Here is a 22,045-nt window from a genome sequence, read left to right on the forward strand (position 1 = left end):
CACGGAACAAACGAACGGAAATTGACTTCGTGTTTTGAGCAATATCAAAACAAAGACGACCGTTTCCGGCGTAATTTGACGCGCTGAATGCGATGAAACAAGTTTTAGGTCGCTAGCATGTATAGAAAAAAAGTTACCAACCGATATCTGAAAAACAAACAAACGGACTCCGACTTCGTGTTTCGAGCAATATCAAAACAAAGACGGCCGTTTCCGGCGTAATTTGACGCGCTGAATGCGATAAAACAAGTTTTAGGTCGCTAGCATGTATAGAAAAAAAGTTACTCACCGATATCCACGAAACAAACGAACGGAATTCGACTTCGTGTTTTGAGCAATATCGAAACAAAGACGACCGTTTCCGGCGTAATTTGACGGGCTGAATGCGATGAAACAAGTTTTAGGTCGCTAGCATGTATAGAAAAAAAGTTACTCACCGATATCAACGAAACAAACTAACGGAATTCGACTTCGTGTTTTGAGCAATATCAGAACAAAAACGACCGTTTCCGGCGTAATTTGACGCGCTGAATGCGAGAAAACCAGTTTTAGGTCGCTAGCATGTATAGAAAAAAAGTTACTAACCGATATCTGAAAAACAAACAAACGGACTTCGACTTCGTGTTTCGAGCAATATCAAAACAAAGACGGCCGTTTCCGGCGTAATTTGACGCGCTAAATGCGATAAAACAAGTTTTAGGTCGCTAGCATGTATAGAGAAAAAGTTACTCACCGATATCCACGAAACAAACGAACGGAATTCGACTTTGTGTTTTAAGCAATATCGAAACAAAGACGACCGTTTCCGGCGTAATTTGACGGGCTGAATGCGATAAAACAAGTTTTAGGTCGCTAGCATGTATAGAAAAAAAGTTACTCACCGATATCAACGAAACAAACAAACGGAATTCGACTTCGTGTTTTGAGCAATATCAGAACAAAAACGACCGTTTCCGGCGTAATTTGACGCGCTGAATGCGAGAAAACCAGTTTTAGGTCGCTAGCATGTATAGAAAAAAAATTACTAACCGATATCTGAAAAACAAACAAACGGACTTCGACTTCGTGTTTCGAGCAATATCAAAACAAAGACGGCCGTTTCCGGCGTAATTTGACGCGCTGAATGCGATGAAACAAGTTTTAGGTCGCTAGCATGTATAGAGAAAAAGTTACTCACCGATATCAACGAAACAAACGAACGGAATTCGACTTTGTGTTTTAAGCAATATCGAAACAAAGACGACCGTTTCCGGCGTAATTTGACGGGCTGAATGCGATAAAACAAGTTTTAGGTCGCTAGCATGTATAGAAAAAAAGTTACTCACCGATATCAACGAAACAAACAAACGGAATTCGACTTCGTGTTTTGAGCAATATCAGAAAAAAAACGATCGTTTCCGGCGTAATTTGACGCGCTGAATGCGAGAAAACCAGTTTTAGGTCGCTAGCATGTATAGAAAAAAAATTACTAACCGATATCTGAAAAACAAACAAACGGACTTCGACTTCGTGTTTCGAGCAATATCAAAACAAAGACGGCCGTTTCCGGCGTGATTTGACGCGCTGAATGCGATAAAACAAGTTTTAGGTCGCTAGCATGTATAGAAAAAAAGTTACTCACCGATATCCACGAAACAAACGAACGGAATTCGACTTCGTGTTTTGAGCAATATCAGAACGAAGACGACCGTTTCCGGCGTAATTTGACGGGCTGAATGCGATAAAACAAGTTTTAGGTCGCTAGCATGTATAGAAAAAAAGTTACTCACCGATATCCACGGAACAAACGAACGGAATTCGACTTCGTGTTTTAAGCAATATCGAAACAAAGACGACCGTTTCCGGCGTAATTTGACGGGCTGAATGCGATAAAACAAGTTTTAGGTCGCTAGCATGTATTGAAAAAAAGTTACTCACCGATATCCACGAAACAAACGAACGGAATTCGACTTCGTGTTTTAAGCAATATCGAAACAAAGACGACCGTTTCCGGCGTAATTTGACGGGCTGAATGCGATAAAACAAGTTTTAGGTCGCTAGCATGTATAGAAAAAAAGTTACTCACCGATATCAACGAAACAAACAAACGGAATTCGACTCCGTGTTTTGAGCAATATCAGAACAAAAACGACCGTTTCCGGCGTAATTTGACAGGCTGAATGCGATAAAACAAGTTTTAGGTCGCTAGCATGTATAGAAAAAAAGTTACTCACCGATATCCACGGAACAAACGAACGGAAATTGACTTCGTGTTTTGAGCAATATCAAAACAAAGACGACCGTTTCCGGCGTAATTTGACGCGCTGAATGCGATGAAACAAGTTTTAGGTCGCTAGCATGTATAGAAAAAAAGTTACCAACCGATATCTGAAAAACAAACAAACGGACTCCGACTTCGTGTTTCGAGCAATATCAAAACAAAGACGGCCGTTTCCGGCGTAATTTGACGCGCTGAATGCGATAAAACAAGTTTTAGGTCGCTAGCATGTATAGAAAAAAAGTTACTCACCGATATCCACGAAACAAACGAACGGAATTCGACTTCGTGTTTTAAGCAATATCGAAACAAAGACGACCGTTTCCGGCGTAATTTGACGGGCTGAATGCGATAAAACAAGTTTTAGGTCGCTAGCATGTATAGAAAAAAAGTTACTCACCGATATCCACGGAACAAACGAACGGAAATTGACTTCGTGTTTTGAGCAATATCAAAACAAAGACGACCGTTTCCGGCGTAATTTGACGCGCTGAATGCGATGAAACAAGTTTTAGGTCGCTAGCATGTATAGAAAAAAAGTTACCAACCGATATCTGAAAAACAAACAAACGGACTCCGACTTCGTGTTTCGAGCAATATCAAAACAAAGACGGCCGTTTCCGGCGTAATTTGACGCGCTGAATGCGATAAAACAAGTTTTAGGTCGCTAGCATGTATAGAAAAAAAGTTACTCACCGATATCCACGAAACAAACGAACGGAATTCGACTTCGTGTTTTGAGCAATATCGAAACAAAGACGACCGTTTCCGGCGTAATTTGACGGGCTAAATGCGATAAAACAAGTTTTAGGTCGCTAGCATGTATAGAAAAAAAGTTACTCACCGATATCAACGAAACAAACAAACGGAATTCGACTTCGTGTTTTGAGAAATATCAGAACAAAAACGACCGTTTCCGGCGTAATTTGACGCGCTGAATGCGAAAAAACCAGTTTTAGGTCGCTAGCATGTATAGAAAAAAAGTTACTAACCGATATCTGAAAAACAAACAAACGGACTTCGACTTCGTGTTTCGAGCAATATCAAAACAAAGACGGCCGTTTCCGGCGTAATTTGACGCGCTCAATGCGATAAAACAAGTTTTAGGTCGCTAGCATGTATAGAAAAAAAGTTACTCACCGATATCCACGAAACAAACGAACGGAATTCGACTTCGTGTTTTAAGCAATATCGAAACAAAGACGACCGTTTCCGGCGTAATTTGACGGGCTGAATGCGATAAAACAAGTTTCAGGTCGCTAGCATGTATAGAAAAAAAGTTACTCACCGATATCAACGAAACAAACAAACGGAATTCGACTTCGTGTTTTGAGCAATATCAGAACAAAAACGACCGTTTCCGGCGTAATTTGACGCGCTGAATGCGAGAAAACCAGTTTTAGGTCGCTAGCATGTATAGAAAAAAAATTACTAACCGATATCTGAAAAACAAACAAACGGACTTCGACTTCGTGTTTCGAGCAATATCAAAACAAAGACGGCCGTTTCCGGCGTGATTTGACGCGCTGAATGCGATAAAACAAGTTTTAGGTCGCTAGCATGTATAGAAAAAAAGTTACTCACCGATATCCACGAAACAAACGAACGGAATTCGACTTCGTGTTTTGAGCAATATCAGAACGAAGACGACCGTTTCCGGCGTAATTTGACGGGCTGAATGCGATAAAACAAATTTTAGGTCGCTAGCATGTATAGAAAAAAAGTTACCAACCGATATCTGAAAAACAAACAAACGGACTTCGACTTCGTGTTTCGAGCAATATCAAAACAAAGACGGCCGTTTCCGGCGTAATTTGACGCGCTGAATGCGATAAAACAAGTTTTAGGTCGCTAGCATGTATAGAAAAAAAGTTACTCACCGATATCCACGAAACAAACGAACGGAATTCGACTTCGTGTTTCGAGCAATATCAAAACAAAGACGACCGTTTCCGGCGTGATTTGACGCGCTGAAAGCGATAAAACAAGTTTTAGGTCGCTAGCATGTATAGAAAAAAAGTTACCAACCGATATCTGAAAAACAAACAAACGGACTTCGACTTCGTGTTTCGAGCAATATCAAAACAAAGACGGCCGTTTCCGGCGTAATTTGACGCGCTGAATGCGATAAAACAAGTTTTAGGTCGCTAGCATGTATAGAAAAAAAGTTACTCACCGATATCCACGAAACAAACGAACGGAATTCGACTTCGTGTTTTGAGCAATATCAAAACAAAGACGGCTGTTTCCGGCGTAATTTGACGGGCTGAATGCGATAAAACAAGTTTTAGGTCGCTAGCATGTATAGAAAAAAAGTTACTCACCGATATCCACGAAATAAACGAACGGAATTCGACTTCGTGTTTTAAGCAATATCAAAACAAAGACGACCGTTTCCGGCGTAATTTGACGCGCTGAATGCGATGAAACAAGTTCTAGGTCGCTAGCATGTATAGAAAAAAAGTTACCAACCGATATCTGAAAAACAAACAAACGGACTTCGACTTCGTGTTTCGAGCAATATCAAAACAAAGACGGCCGTTTCCGGCGTAATTTGACGCGCTAAATGCGATAAAACAAGTTTGAGGTCGCTAGCATGTATGGAAAAAAAGTTACTCGCCGATATCCACGAAACAAACGAACGGAATTCGACTTCGTGTTTCAAGCAATATTAGAACGAAGACGACCGTTTCCGGCGTAATTTGACGGGCTGAATGCGAGAAAACCAGTTTTAGGTCGCTAGCATGTATAGAAAAAAAGTTACTCACCGATATCCACGAAACAAACGAACGGAATTCGACTTCGTGTTTTGAGCAATATCAAAACAAAGACGGCCGTTTCCGGCGTAATTTGACGGGCTGAATGCGATAAAACAAGTTTTAGGTCGCTAGCATGTATAGAAAAAAAGTTACTCACCGATATTCACGAAACAAACGAACGGAATTCGACTTCGTGTTTTAAGCAATATCAGAACGAAGACGACCGTTTCCGGCGTAATTTGACAGGCTGAATGCGATAAAACAAGTTTTAGGTCGCTAGCATGTATAGAAAAAAAGTTACTCACCGATATCCACGGAACAAACGAACGGAAATCGACTTCGTGTTTTGAGCAATATCAAAACAAAGACGACCGTTTCCGGCGTAATTTGACGCGCTGAATGCGATGAAACAAGTTTTAGGTCGCGAGCATGTATAGAAAAGAAGTTACCAACCGATATCTGAAAAACAAACAAACGGACTTCGACTTCGTGTTTCGAGCAATATCAAAACAAAGACGGCCGTTGCCGGCGTAATTCGACGCGCTGAATGCGATAAAACAAGTTTTAGGTCGCTAGCATGTATAGAAAAAAAGTTACTCACCGATATCCACGAAACAAACGAACGGAAATTGACTTCGTGTTTTGAGCAATATCAAAACAAAGACGACCGTTCCCGGCGTAATTTGACGCGCTGAATGCGATGAAACAAGTTTTAGGTCGCTAGCATGTATAGAAAAAAAGTTACTCACCGATATCCACGAAACAAACGAACGGAATTCGACTTCGTGTTTTGAGCAATATCGAAACAAAGACGACCGTTTCCGGCGTAATTTGACGGGCTGAATGCGATAAAACAAGTTTTAGGTCGCTAGCATGTATAGAAAAAAAGTTACTCACCGATATCCACGAAACAAACGAACGGAATTCGACTTCGTGTTTTAAGCAATATCAAAACAAAGACGACCGTTTCCGGCGTAATCTGACGGGCTGAATGCAATAAAACAAGTTTTAGGTCGCTAGCATGTATAGAAAAAAAGTTACTCACCGATATCAACGGAACAAACAAACGGAATTCGACTCCGTGTTTTGAGCAATATCAGAACAAAAACGACCGTTTTCGGCGTAATTTGACGCGCTGAATGCGAGAAAACCAGTTTTAGGTCGCTAGCATGTAGAGAAAAAAAGTTACTAACCGATATCTGAAAAACAAACAAACGGACTTCGACTTCGTGTTTCGAGCAATATCAAAACAAAGACGGCCGTTTCCGGCGTAATTTGACGCGCTGAATGCGATAAAACAGGTTTGAGGTCGCTAGCATGTATAGAAAAAAAGTTACTCACCGATATCCACGAAACAAACGAACGGAATTTGACTTCGTATTTTGAGCAATATCAGAACGAAGACGACCGTTTCCGGCGTAATTTGACGGGCTGAATGCGTCAAAACAAGTTTTAGGTCGCTAGCATGTATAGAAAAAAAGTTACCAACCGATATCTGAAAAACAAACAAACGGACTTCGACTTCGTGTTTCGAGCAATATCAAAACAAAGACTGCCGTTTCCGGCGTAATTTGACGCGCTGAATGCGATAAAACAAGTTTTAGGTCGCTAGCATGTATAGAAAAAAAAGTTACTCACCGATATCCACGAAACAAACGAACGGAATTCGACTTCGTGTTTTGAGCAATATCAGAACGAAGACGACCGTTTCCGGCGTAATTTGACGGGCTGAATGCGATAAAACAAGTTTCAGGTCGCTAGCATGTATAGAAAAAAAGTTACTCACCGATATCCACGAAACAAACGAACGGAATTCGACTTCGTGTTTTGAGCAATATCAAAACAAAGACGGCCGTTTCCGGCGTAATTTGACGGGCTGAATGCGATAAAACAAGTTTTAGGTCGCTAGCATGTATAGAAAAAAAGTTACTCACCGATATTCACGAAACAAACGAACGGAATTCGACTTCGTGTTTTAAGCAATATCAGAACGAAGACGACCGTTTCCGGCGTAATTTGACAGGCTGAATGCGATAAAACAAGTTTTAGGTCGCTAGCATGTATAGAAAAAAAGTTACTCACCGATATCCACGGAACAAACGAACGGAAATCGACTTCGTGTTTTGAGCAATATCAAAACAAAGACGACCGTTTCCGGCGTAATTTGACGCGCTGAATGCGATGAAACAAGTTTTAGGTCGCGAGCATGTATAGAAAAGAAGTTACCAACCGATATCTGAAAAACAAACAAACGGACTTCGACTTCGTGTTTCGAGCAATATCAAAACAAAGACGGCCGTTGCCGGCGTAATTCGACGCGCTGAATGCGATAAAACAAGTTTTAGGTCGCTAGCATGTATAGAAAAAAAGTTACTCACCGATATCCACGAAACAAACGAACGGAAATTGACTTCGTGTTTTGAGCAATATCAAAACAAAGACGACCGTTCCCGGCGTAATTTGACGCGCTGAATGCGATGAAACAAGTTTTAGGTCGCTAGCATGTATAGAAAAAAAGTTACTCACCGATATCCACGAAACAAACGAACGGAATTCGACTTCGTGTTTTGAGCAATATCGAAACAAAGACGACCGTTTCCGGCGTAATTTGACGGGCTGAATGCGATAAAACAAGTTTTAGGTCGCTAGCATGTATAGAAAAAAAGTTACTCACCGATATCCACGAAACAAACGAACGGAATTCGACTTCGTGTTTTAAGCAATATCAAAACAAAGACGACCGTTTCCGGCGTAATCTGACGGGCTGAATGCAATAAAACAAGTTTTAGGTCGCTAGCATGTATAGAAAAAAAGTTACTCACCGATATCAACGGAACAAACAAACGGAATTCGACTCCGTGTTTTGAGCAATATCAGAACAAAAACGACCGTTTTCGGCGTAATTTGACGCGCTGAATGCGAGAAAACCAGTTTTAGGTCGCTAGCATGTAGAGAAAAAAAGTTACTAACCGATATCTGAAAAACAAACAAACGGACTTCGACTTCGTGTTTCGAGCAATATCAAAACAAAGACGGCCGTTTCCGGCGTAATTTGACGCGCTGAATGCGATAAAACAGGTTTGAGGTCGCTAGCATGTATAGAAAAAAAGTTACTCACCGATATCCACGAAACAAACGAACGGAATTTGACTTCGTATTTTGAGCAATATCACAACGAAGACGTGCGTTTCCGGCGTAATTTGACGGGCTGAATGCGTCAAAACAAGTTTTAGGTCGCTAGCATGTATAGAAAAAAAGTTACCAACCGATATCTGAAAAACAAACAAACGGACTTCGACTTCGTGTTTCGAGCAATATCAAAACAAAGACTGCCGTTTCCGGCGTAATTTGACGCGCTGAATGCGATAAAACAAGTTTTAGGTCGCTAGCATGTATAGAAAAAAAAGTTACTCACCGATATCCACGAAACAAACGAACGGAATTCGACTTCGTGTTTTGAGCAATATCAGAACGAAGACGACCGTTTCCGGCGTAATTTGACGGGCTGAATGCGATAAAACAAGTTTCAGGTCGCTAGCATGTATAGAAAAAAAGTTACTCACCGATATCCACGAAACAAACGAACGGAATTCGACTTCGTGTTTTAAGCAATATCGAAACAAAGACGACCGTTTCCGGCGTAATTTGACGGGCTGAATGCGATAAAACAAGTTTTAGGTCGCTAGCATGTATAGAAAAAAAGTTACTCACCGATATCCACGAAACAAACGAACGGAAATTGACTTCGTGTTTTGAGCAATATCAAAACAAAGACGACCGTTTCCGGCGTAATTTGACGCGCTGAATGCGATGAAACAAGTTTTAGGTCGCTAGCATGTATAGAAAAAAAGTTACTCACCGATATCAACGGAACAAACAAACGGAATTCGACTCCGTGTTTTGAGCAATATCAGAACAAAAACGACCGTTTCCGGCGTAATTTGACGCGCTAAATGCGAGAAAACCAGTTTTAGGTCGCTAGCATGTATAGAAAAAAAGTTACTAACCGATATCAACGGAACAAACAAACGGAATTCGACTCCGTGTTTTGAGCAATATCAGAACAAAAACGACCGTTTCCGGCGTAATTTGACGCGCTAAATGCGAGAAAACCAGTTTTAGGTCGCTAGCATGTATAGAAAAAAAGTTACTAACCGATATCTGAAAAACAAACAAACGGACTTCGACTTCGTGTTTCGAGCAATATCAAAACAAAGACGGCCGTTTCCGGCGTAATTTGACGCGCTGAATGCGATAAAACAAGTTTTAGGTCGCTAGCATGTATAGAAAAAAAGTTACTCACCGATATCCACGAAACAAACGAACGGAATTCGACTTCGTGTTTTAAGCAATATCGAAACAAAGACGACCGTTTCCGGCGTAATTTGACGGGCTGAATGCGATAAAACAAGTTTTAGGTCGCTAGCATGTATAGAAAAAAAGTTACTCACCGATATCAACGGAACAAACAAACGGAATTCGACTCCGTGTTTTGAGCAATATCAGAACAAAAACGACCGTTTCCGGCGTAATTTGACGCGCTAAATGCGAGAAAACCAGTTTTAGGTCGCTAGCATGTATAGAAAAAAAGTTACTAACCGATATCTGAAAAACAAACAAACGGACTTCGACTTCGTGTTTCGAGCAATATCAAAACAAAGACGGCCGTTTCCGGCGTAATTTGACGCGCTGAATGCGATAAAACAAGTTTTAGGTCGCTAGCATGTATAGAAAAAAAGTTACTCACCGATATCCACGAAACAAACGAACGGAATTCGACTTCGTGTTTTAAGCAATATCGAAACAAAGACGACCGTTTCCGGCGTAATTTGACGGGCTGAATGCGATAAAACAAGTTTTAGGTCGCTAGCATGTATAGAAAAAAAGTTACTCACCGATATCAACGAAACAAACAAACGGAATTCGACTTCGTGTTTTAAGCAATATCAGAACAAAAACGACCGTTTCCGGCGTAATTTGACGCGCTGAATGCGAGAAAACCAGTTTTAGGTCGCTAGCATGTATAGAAAAAAAGTTACCAACCGATATCTGAAAAACAAACAAACGGACTTCGACTTCGTGTTTCGAGCAATATCAAAACAAAGACGGCCGTTTCCGGCGTAATTTGACGCGCTGAATGCGATGAAACAAGTTTAAGGTCGCTAGCATGTATAGAAAAAAAGTTACTCACCGATATCCACGGAACAAACGAACGGAATTCGACTTCGTGTTTTGAGCAATATCAAAACAAAGACGACCGTTTCCGGCGTAATTTGACGCGCTGAATGCGATAAAACAAGTTTTAGGTCGCTAGCATGTATAGAAAAAAAGTTACTTGACGATATCCACGAAACAAACAAACGGAATTCGACTCCGTGTTTTGAGCAATATCAGAACAAAGACGATCGTTTCCGGCGTAATTTGACGCGCTGAATGCGATGAAACAAGTTTTAGGTAGCTAGCATGTATAGAAAAAAAGTTACTAACCGATATCTGGAAAACAAACAAACGGACTCCGACTTCGTCTATCGAGCAATATCAAAACAAAGACGGCCGTTTCCGGCGTAATTTGACGCGCTGAATGCGATGAAACAAGTTTCAGGTCGCTAGCATGTATAGAAAAAAAGTTACTCACCGATATCCACGGAACAAACGAACGGAATTCGACTTCGTGTTTTGAGCAATATCGAAACAAAAACGACCGTTTCCGGCGTAATTTGACGCGCTAAATGCGAGAAAACCAGTTTTAGGTCGCTAGCATGTATAGAAAAAAAGTTACTAACCGATATCTGAAAAACAAACAAACGGACTTCGACTTCGTGTTTCGAGCAATATCAAAACAAAGACGGCCGTTTCCGGCGTAATTTGACGCGCTGAATGCGATAAAACAAGTTTTAGGTCGCTAGCATGTATAGAAAAAAAGTTACTCACCGATATCCACGAAACAAACGAACGGAATTCGACTTCGTGTTTTAAGCAATATCGAAACAAAGACGACCGTTTCCGGCGTAATTTGACGGGCTGAATGCGATAAAACAAGTTTTAGGTCGCTAGCATGTATAGAAAAAAAGTTACTCACCGATATCAACGGAACAAACAAACGGAATTCGACTCCGTGTTTTGAGCAATATCAGAACAAAAACGACCGTTTCCGGCGTAATTTGACGCGCTTAATGCGAGAAAACCAGTTTTAGGTCGCTAGCATGTATAGAAAAAAAGTTACTAACCGATATCTGAAAAACAAACAAACGGACTTCGACTTCGTGTTTCGAGCAATATCAAAACAAAGACGGCCGTTTCCGGCGTAATTTGACGCGCTGAATGCGATAAAACAAGTTTTAGGTCGCTAGCATGTATAGAAAAAAAGTTACTCACCGATATCCACGAAACAAACGAACGGAATTCGACTTCGTGTTTTAAGCAATATCGAAACAAAGACGACCGTTTCCGGCGTAATTTGACGGGCTGAATGCGATAAAACAAGTTTTAGGTCGCTAGCATGTATAGAAAAAAAGTTACTCACCGATATCAACGAAACAAACAAACGGAATTCGACTTCGTGTTTTGAGCAATATCAGAACAAAAACGACCGTTTCCGGCGTAATTTGACGCGCTGAATGCGAGAAAACCAGTTTTAGGTCGCTAGCATGTATAGAAAAAAAGTTACCAACCGATATCTGAAAAACAAACAAACGGACTTCGACTTCGTGTTTCGAGCAATATCAAAACAAAGACGGCCGTTTCCGGCGTAATTTGACGCGCTGAATGCGATGAAACAAGTTTAAGGTCGCTAGCATGTATAGAAAAAAAGTTACTCACCGATATCCACGGAACAAACGAACGGAATTCGACTTCGTGTTTTGAGCAATATCAAAACAAAGACGACCGTTTCCGGCGTAATTTGACGCGCTGAATGCGATAAAACAAGTTTTAGGTCGCTAGCATGTATAGAAAAAAAGTTACTTGACGATATCCACGAAACAAACAAACGAAATTCGACTCCGTGTTTTGAGCAATATCAGAACAAAGACGATCGTTTCCGGCGTAATTTGACGCGCTGAATGCGATGAAACAAGTTTTAGGTAGCTAGCATGTATAGAAAAAAAGTTACTAACCGATATCTGGAAAACAAACAAACGGACTCCGACTTCGTCTATCGAGCAATATCAAAACAAAGACGGCCGTTTCCGGCGTAATTTGACGCGCTGAATGCGATGAAACAAGTTTCAGGTCGCTAGCATGTATAGAAAAAAAGTTACTCACCGATATCCACGGAACAAACGAACGGAATTCGACTTCGTGTTTTGAGCAATATCGAAACAAAGACGACCGTTTCCGGCGTAATTTGACGCGCTGAATGCGATAAAACAAGTTTTGGGTCGCTAGCATGTATAGAAAAAAAGTTACCAACCGATATCTGAAAAACAAACAAACGGACTTCGACTTCGTGTTTCGAGCAATATCAAAACAAAGACGGCCGTTTCCGGCGTAATTTGACGCGCTGAATGCGATAAAACAAGTTTTAGGTCGCTAGCATGTATAGAAAAAAAGTTACTTGACGATATCCACGAAACAAACAAACGAAATTCGACTCCGTGTTTTGAGCAATATCAGAACAAAGACGATCGTTTCCGGCGTAATTTGACGCGCTGAATGCGATGAAACAAGTTTTAGGTAGCTAGCATGTATAGAAAAAAAGTTACTAACCGATATCTGGAAAACAAACAAACGGACTCCGACTTCGTCTATCGAGCAATATCAAAACAAAGACGGCCGTTTCCGGCGTAATTTGACGCGCTGAATGCGATGAAACAAGTTTCAGGTCGCTAGCATGTATAGAAAAAAAGTTACTCACCGATATCCACGGAACAAACGAACGGAATTCGACTTCGTGTTTTGAGCAATATCGAAACAAAGACGACCGTTTCCGGCGTAATTTGACGCGCTGAATGCGATAAAACAAGTTTTGGGTCGCTAGCATGTATAGAAAAAAAGTTACCAACCGATATCTGAAAAACAAACAAACGGACTTCGACTTCGTGTTTCGAGCAATATCAAAACAAAGACGGCCGTTTCCGGCGTAATTTGACGCGCTGAATGCGATAAAACAAGTTTTAGGTCGCTAGCATGTATAGAAAAAAAGTTACTCACCGATATCCACGAAACAAACGAACGGAATTCGACTTCGTGTTTTAAGCAATATCGAAACAAAGACGACCGTTTCCGGCGTAATTTGACGGGCTGAATGCGATAAAACAAGTTTTAGGTCGCTAGCATGTATAGAAAAAAAGTTACTCACCGATATCAACGAAACAAACAAACGGAATTCGACTTCGTGTTTTGAGCAATATCAGAACAAAAACGACCGTTTCCGGCGTAATTTGACGCGCTGAATGCGAGAAAACCAGTTTTAGGTCGCTAGCATGTATAGAAAAAAAGTTACCAACCGATATCTGAAAAACAAACAAACGGACTTCGACTTCGTGTTTCGAGCAATATCAAAACAAAGACGGCCGTTTCCGGCGTAATTTGACGCGCTGAATGCGATGAAACAAGTTTAAGGTCGCTAGCATGTATAGAAAAAAAGTTACTCACCGATATCCACGGAACAAACGAACGGAATTCGACTTCGTGTTTTGAGCAATATCAAAACAAAGACGACCGTTTCCGGCGTAATTTGACGCGCTGAATGCGATAAAACAAGTTTTAGGTCGCTAGCATGTATAGAAAAAAAGTTACTTGACGATATCCACGAAACAAACAAACGGAATTCGACTCCGTGTTTTGAGCAATATCAGAACAAAGACGATCGTTTCCGGCGTAATTTGACGCGCTGAATGCGATGAAACAAGTTTTAGGTAGCTAGCATGTATAGAAAAAAAGTTACTAACCGATATCTGGAAAACAAACAAACGGACTCCGACTTCGTCTATCGAGCAATATCAAAACAAAGACGGCCGTTTCCGGCGTAATTTGACGCGCTGAATGCGATGAAACAAGTTTCAGGTCGCTAGCATGTATAGAAAAAAAGTTACTCACCGATATCCACGGAACAAACGAACGGAATTCGACTTCGTGTTTTGAGCAATATCGAAACAAAGACGACCGTTTCCGGCGTAATTTGACGCGCTGAATGCGATAAAACAAGTTTTGGGTCGCTAGCATGTATAGAAAAAAAGTTACCAACCGATATCTGAAAAACAAACAAACGGACTTCGACTTCGTGTTTCGAGCAATATCAAAACAAAGACGGCCGTTTCCGGCGTAATTTGACGCGCTGAATGCGAGAAAACAAGTTTTAGGTCGCTAGCATGTATAGAAAAAAAGTTACTCACCGATATCCACGAAACAAACGAACGGAATTCGACTTCGTGTTTTGAGCAATATCAGAACAAAAACGGCCGTTTCCGGCGTAATTTGACGCGCTGAATGCGAGAAAACCAGTTTTAGGTCGCTAGCATGTATAGAAAAAAAGTTACCAACCGATATCTGAAAAACAAACAAACGGACTTCGACTTCGTGTTTCGAGCAATATCAAAACAAAGACGGCCGTTTCCGGCGTAATTTGACTCGCTGAATGCGATAAAACAAGTTTTAGGTCGCTAGCATGTATAGAAAAAAAGTTACTTGACGATATCCACGAAACAAACAAACGGAATTCGACTCCGTGTTTTGAGCAATATCAGAACAAAGACGATCGTTTCCGGCGTAATTTGACGCGCTGAATGCGATGAAACAAGTTTTAGGTAGCTAGCATGTATAGAAAAAAAGTTACTAACCGATATCTGGAAAACAAACAAACGGACTCCGACTTCGTCTATCGAGCAATATCAAAACAAAGACGGCCGTTTCCGGCGTAATTTGACGCGCTGAATGCGATGAAACAAGTTTCAGGTCGCTAGCATGTATAGAAAAAAAGTTACTCACCGATATCCACGGAACAAACGAACGGAATTCGACTTCGTGTTTTGAGCAATATCGAAACAAAGACGACCGTTTCCGGCGTAATTTGACGCGCTGAATGCGATAAAACAAGTTTTGGGTCGCTAGCATGTATAGAAAAAAAGTTACCAACCGATATCTGAAAAACAAACAAACGGACTTCGACTTCGTGTTTCGAGCAATATCAAAACAAAGACGGCCGTTTCCGGCGTAATTTGACGCGCTGAATGCGAGAAAACAAGTTTTAGGTCGCTAGCATGTATAGAAAAAAAGTTACTCACCGATATCCACGAAACAAACGAACGGAATTCGACTTCGTGTTTTGAGCAATATCAAAACAAAGACGGCCGTTTCCGGCGTAATTTGACGCGCTGAATGCGAGAAAACCAGTTTTAGGTCGCTAGCATGTATAGAAAAAAAGTTACTCACCGATATTCACGAAACAAACGAACGGAATTCGACTTCGTGTTTTAAGCAATATCAAAACGTAGACGACCGTTTCCGGCGTAATTTGACGGGCTGAATGCGATAAAACAAGTTTTAGGTCGCTAGCATGTATGGAAAAAAAGTTACTCACCGATATCCACGAAACAAACGAACGGAAATTGACTTCGTGTTTTGAGCAATATCAAAACAAAGACGACCGTTTCCGGCGTAATTTGACGCGCTGAACGCGATGAAACAAGTTTTAGGTCGCTAGCATGTATAGAAAAAAAGTTACTCACCGATATCCACGAAACAAACGAACGGAATTCGACTTCGTGTTTTAAGCAATATCGAAACAAAGACGACCGTTTCCGACGTAATTTGACGGGCTGAATGCGATAAAACAAGTTTTAGGTCGCTAGCATGTATAGAAAAAAAGTTACTCACCGATATCAACGAAACAAACAAACGGAATTCGACTCCGTGTTTTGAGCAATATCAGAACAAAAACGACCGTTTCCGGCGTAATTTGACGCGCTGAATGCGAGAAAACCAGTTTTAGGTCGCTAGCATGTATAGAAAAAAAGTTACCAACCGATATCTGAAAAACAAACAAACGGACTTCGACTTCGTGTTTCGAGCAATATCAAAACAAAGACGGCCGTTTCCGGCGTAATTTGACTCGCTGAATGCGATAAAACAAGTTTTAGGTCGCTAGCATGTATAGAAAAAAAGTTACTCACCGATATCCACGAAACAAACGAACGGAATTCGACTTCGTGTTCTGAGCAATATCAGAACGAAGACGACCGTTTCCGGCGTAATTTGACGGGCTGAATGCGATAAAACAAGTTTTAGGTCGCTAGCATGTATAGAAAAAAAGTTACTCACCGATATCCACGGAACAAACGAACGGAAAATGACTTCGTGTTTTGAGCAATATCAAAACAAAGACGACCGTTTCCGGCGTAATTTGACGCGCTGAATGCGATGAAAGAGGTTTTAGGTCGCTAGCATGTATAGAAAAAAAGTTACCAACCGATATCTGAAAAACAAACAAACGGACTTCGACTTCGTGTTTCGAGCAATATCAAAACAAAGACGGCCGTTTCCGGCGTAATTTGACGCGCTAATTGCGATAAAACAAGTTTTAGGTCGCTAGCATGTATAGAAAAAAAGTTACTCACCGATATCCACGAAACAAACGAACGGAATTCGACTTCGTGTTTTGAGCAATATCAAAACAAAGACGACCCTTTCTGGCGTAATTTGACGGGCTGAATGCGATAAAACAAGTTTTAGGTCGCTAGCATGTATAGAGAAAAAGTTACTCGACGATATCCACGAAACAAACAAACGGAATTCGACTCCGTGTTTTGAGCAATATCAGAACAAAGACGACCGTTTCCGGCGTAATTTGACGCGCTTAACGCGATGAAACAAGTTTTAGGTCGCTAGCATGTATAGAAAAAAAGTTACTCACCGATATCCACGAAACAAACGAACGGAATTCGACTTCGTGTTTTAAGCAATATCGAAACAAAGACGACCGTTTCCGGCGTAATTTGACGGGCTGAATGCGATAAAACAAGTTTTAGGTCGCTAGCATGTATAGAAAAAAAGTTACTCACCGATATCAACGAAACAAACAAACGAAATTCGACTCCGTGTTTTGAGCAATATCAGAACAAAAACGACCGTTTCCGGCGTAATTTGACGCGCTAAATGCGAGAAAACCAGTTTTAGGTCGCTAGCATGTATAGAAAAAAAGTTACTAACCGATATCAACGGAACAAACAAACGGAATTCGACTCCGTGTTTTGAGCAATATCAGAACAAAAACGACCGTTTCCGGCGTAATTTGACGCGCTAAATGCGAGAAAACCAGTTTTAGGTCGCTAGCATGTATAGAAAAAAAGTAACTAACCGATATCTGAAAAACAAACAAACGGACTTCGACTTCGTGTTTCGAGCAATATCAAAACAAAGACGGCCGTTTCCGGCGTAATTTGACGCGCTGAATGCGATAAAACAAGTTCTAGGTCGCTAGCATGTATAGAAAAGAAGTTACTCACCGATATCCACGAAACAAACGAACGGAATTCGACTTCGTGTTTTAAGCAATATCAAAACAAAGACGACCGTTTCCGGCGTAATTTGACGCGCTGAATGCGATGAAACAAGTTTTAGGTCGCTAGCATGTATAGAAAAAAAGTTACTCACCGATATTCACGAAACAAACAAACGGACTTCGACTTCGTGTTTCGAGCAATATCAAAACAAAGACGGCCGTTTCCGGCGTAATTTGACGCGCTAATTGCGATAAAACAAGTTTTAGGTCGCTAGCATGTATAGAAAAAAAGTTACTCACCGATATCCACGAAACAAACGAACGGAATTCGACTTCGTGTTTTGAGCAATATCAAAACAAAGACGACCCTTTCTGGCGTAATTTGACGGGCTGAATGCGATAAAACAAGTTTTAGGTCGCTAGCATGTATAGAGAAAAAGTTACTCGACGATATCCACGAAACAAACAAACGGAATTCGACTCCGTGTTTTGAGCAATATCAGAACAAAGACGACCGTTTCCGGCGTAATTTGACGCGCTAAACGCGATGAAACAAGTTTTAGGTCGCTAGCATGTATAGAAAAAAAGTTACTCACCGATATCCACGAAACAAACGAACGGAATTCGACTTCGTGTTTTAAGCAATATCGAAACAAAGACGACCGTTTCCGGCGTAATTTGACGGGCTGAATGCGATAAAACAAGTTTTAGGTCGCTAGCATGTATAGAAAAAAAGTTACTCACCGATATCAACGAAACAAACAAACGAAATTCGACTCCGTGTTTTGAGCAATATCAGAACAAAAACGACCGTTTCCGGCGTAATTTGACGCGCTAAATGCGAGAAAACCAGTTTTAGGTCGCTAGCATGTATAGAAAAAAAGTTACTAACCGATATCAACGGAACAAACAAACGGAATTCGACTCCGTGTTTTGAGCAATATCAGAACAAAAACGACCGTTTCCGGCGTAATTTGACGCGCTAAATGCGAGAAAACCAGTTTTAGGTCGCTAGCATGTATAGAAAAAAAGTAACTAACCGATATCTGAAAAACAAACAAACGGACTTCGACTTCGTGTTTCGAGCAATATCAAAACAAAGACGGCCGTTTCCGGCGTAATTTGACGCGCTGAATGCGATAAAACAAGTTCTAGGTCGCTAGCATGTATAGAAAAGAAGTTACTCACCGATATCCACGAAACAAACGAACGGAATTCGACTTCGTGTTTTAAGCAATATCAAAACAAAGACGACCGTTTCCGGCGTAATTTGACGCGCTGAATGCGATGAAACAAGTTTTAGGTCGCTAGCATGTATAGAAAAAAAGTTACTCACCGATATTCACGAAACAAACGAACGGAATTCGACTTCGTGTTTTAAGCAATATCAAAACGAAGACGACCGTTTCCGGCGTAATTTGACGCGCTGAATGCGATAAAACAAGTTTGAGGTCGCTAGCATGTATAGAAAAAAAGTTACTCACCGATATCCACGAAACAAACGAACGGAATTCGACTTCGTGTTTTAAGCAATATCGAAACAAAGACGACCGTTTCCGGCGTAATTTGACGGGCTGAATGCGATAAAACAAGTTTTAGGTCGCTAGCATGTATAGAAAAAAAGTTACTCACCGATATCCACGAAACAAACGAACGGAAATTGACTTCGTGTTTTGAGCAATATCAAAACAAAGACGACCGTTTCCGGCGTAATTTGACGCGCTGAATGCGATGAAACAAGTTTTAGGTCGCTAGCATGTATAGAAAAAAAGTTACTCACCGATATCAACGGAACAAACAAACGGAATTCGACTCCGTGTTTTGAGCAATATCAGAACAAAAACGACCGTTTCCGGCGTAATTTGACGCGCTAAATGCGAGAAAACCAGTTTTAGGTCGCTAGCATGTATAGAAAAAAAGTTACTAACCGATATCAACGGAACAAACAAACGGAATTCGACTCCGTGTTTTGAGCAATATCAGAACAAAAACGACCGTTTCCGGCGTAATTTGACGCGCTAAATGCGAGAAAACCAGTTTTAGGTCGCTAGCATGTATAGAAAAAAAGTTACTAACTGATATCTGAAAAACAAACAAACGGACTTCGACTTCGTGTTTCGAGCAATACCAAAACAAAGACGGCCGTTTCCGGCGTAATTTGACGCGCTGAATGCGATAAAACAAGTTTTAGGTCGCTAGCATGTATAGAAAAAAAGTTACTCACCGATATCCACGAAACAAACGAACGGAATTCGACTTCGTGTTTTAAGCAATATCGAAACAAAGACGACCGTTTCCGGCGTAATTTGACGGGCTGAATGCGATAAAACAAGTTTTAGGTCGCTAGCATGTATAGAAAAAAAGTTACTCACCGATATCAACGGAACAAACAAACGGAATTCGACACCGTGTTTTGAGCAATATCAGAACAAAAACGACCGTTTCCGGCGTAATTTGACGCGCTGAATGCGATGAAACAAGTTTTAGGTCGCTAGCATGTATAGAAAAAAAGTTACTCACCGATATCCACGAAACAAACGAACGGAAATTGACTTCGTGTTTTGAGCAATATCAAAACAAAGACGACCGTTTCCGGCGTAATTTGACGCGCTGAATGCGATGAAACAAGTTTTAGGTCGCTAGCATGTATAGAAAAAAAGTTACCAACCGATATCTGAAAAACAAACAAACGGACTCCGACTTCGTGTTTCGAGCAATATCAAAACAAAGACGGCCGTTTCCGGCGTAATTTGACGCGCTGAATGCGATAAAACAAGTTTTAGGTCGCTAGCATGTATAGAAAAAAAGTTACTCACCGATATCAACGGAACAAACAAACGGAATTCGACTCCGTGTTTTGAGCAATATCAGAACAAAAACGACCGTTTCCGGCGTAATTTGACGCGCTAAATGCGAGAAAACCAGTTTTAGGTCGCTAGCATGTATAGAAAAAAAGTTACTAACCGATATCAACGGAACAAACAAACGGAATTCGACTCCGTGTTTTGAGCAATATCAGAACAAAAACGACCGTTTCCGGCGTAATTTGACGCGCTAAATGCGAGAAAACCAGTTTTAGGTCGCTAGCATGTATAGAAAAAAAGTTACTAACCGATATCTGAAAAACAAACAAACGGACTTCGACTTCGTGTTTCGAGCAATATCAAAACAAAGACGGCCGTTTCCGGCGTAATTTGACGCGCTGAATGCGATAAAACAAGTTTTAGGTCGCTAGCATGTATAGAAAAAAAGTTACTCACCGATATCCACGAAACAAACGAACGGAATTCGACTTCGTGTTTTAAGCAATATCGAAACAAAGACGACCGTTTCCGGCGTAATTTGACGGGCTGAATGCGATAAAACAAGTTTTAGGTCGCTAGCATGTATAGAAAAAAAGTTACTCACCGATATCAACGGAACAAACAAACGGAATTCGACTCCGTGTTTTGAGCAATATCAGAACAAAAACGACCGTTTCCGGCGTAATTTGACGCGCTGAATGCGATGAAACAAGTTTTAGGTCGCTAGCATGTATAGAAAAAAAGTTACTCACCGATATCCACGAAACAAACGAACGGAAATTGACTTCGTGTTTTGAGCAATATCAAAACAAAGACGACCGTTTCCGGCGTAATTTGACGCGCTGAATGCGATGAAACAAGTTTTAGGTCGCTAGCATGTATAGAAAAAAAGTTACCAACCGATATCTGAAAAACAAACAAACGGACTCCGACTTCGTGTTTCGAGCAATATCAAAACAAAGACGGCCGTTTCCGGCGTAATTTGACGCGCTGAATGCGATAAAACAAGTTTTAGGTCGCTAGCATGTATAGAAAAAAAGTTACTCACCGATATCCACGAAACAAACGAACGGAATTCGACTTCGTGTTTTAAGCAATATCGAAACAAAGACGACCGTTTCCGGCGTAATTTGACGGGCTGAATGCGATAAAACAAGTTTTAGGTCGCTAGCATGTATAGAAAAAAAGTTACTCACCGATATCAACGGAACAAACAAACGGAATTCGACTCCGTGTTTTGAGCAATATCAGAACAAAAACGACCGTTTCCGGCGTAATTTGACGCGCTGAATGCGATGAAACAAGTTTTAGGTCGCTAGCATGTATAGAAAAAAAGTTACTCACCGATATCAACGAAACAAACAAACGGAATTCGACTTCGTGTTTTGAGCAATATCAGAACAAAAACGACCGTTTCCGGCGTAATTTGACGCGCTGAATGCGAAAAAACCAGTTTTAGGTCGCTAGCATGTATAGGAAAAAAGTTACTAACCGATATCTGAAAAACAAACAAACGGACTTCGACTTCGTGTTTCGAGCAATATCAAAACAAAGACGGCCGTTTCCGGCGTAATTTGACGCGCTCAATGCGATAAAACAAGTTTTAGGTCGCTAGCATGTATAGAAAAAAAGTTACTCACCGATATCCACGAAACAAACGAACGGAATTCGACTTCGTGTTTTAAGCAATATCGAAACAAAGACGACCGTTTCCGGCGTAATTTGACGGGCTGAATGCGATAAAACAAGTTTTAGGTCGCTAGCATGTATAGAAAAAAAGTTACTC

Source organism: Diprion similis, chromosome 4, assembly GCF_021155765.1.
Source record: "Diprion similis isolate iyDipSimi1 chromosome 4, iyDipSimi1.1, whole genome shotgun sequence".
Lineage (NCBI taxonomy): Eukaryota > Metazoa > Arthropoda > Insecta > Hymenoptera > Diprionidae > Diprion > Diprion similis.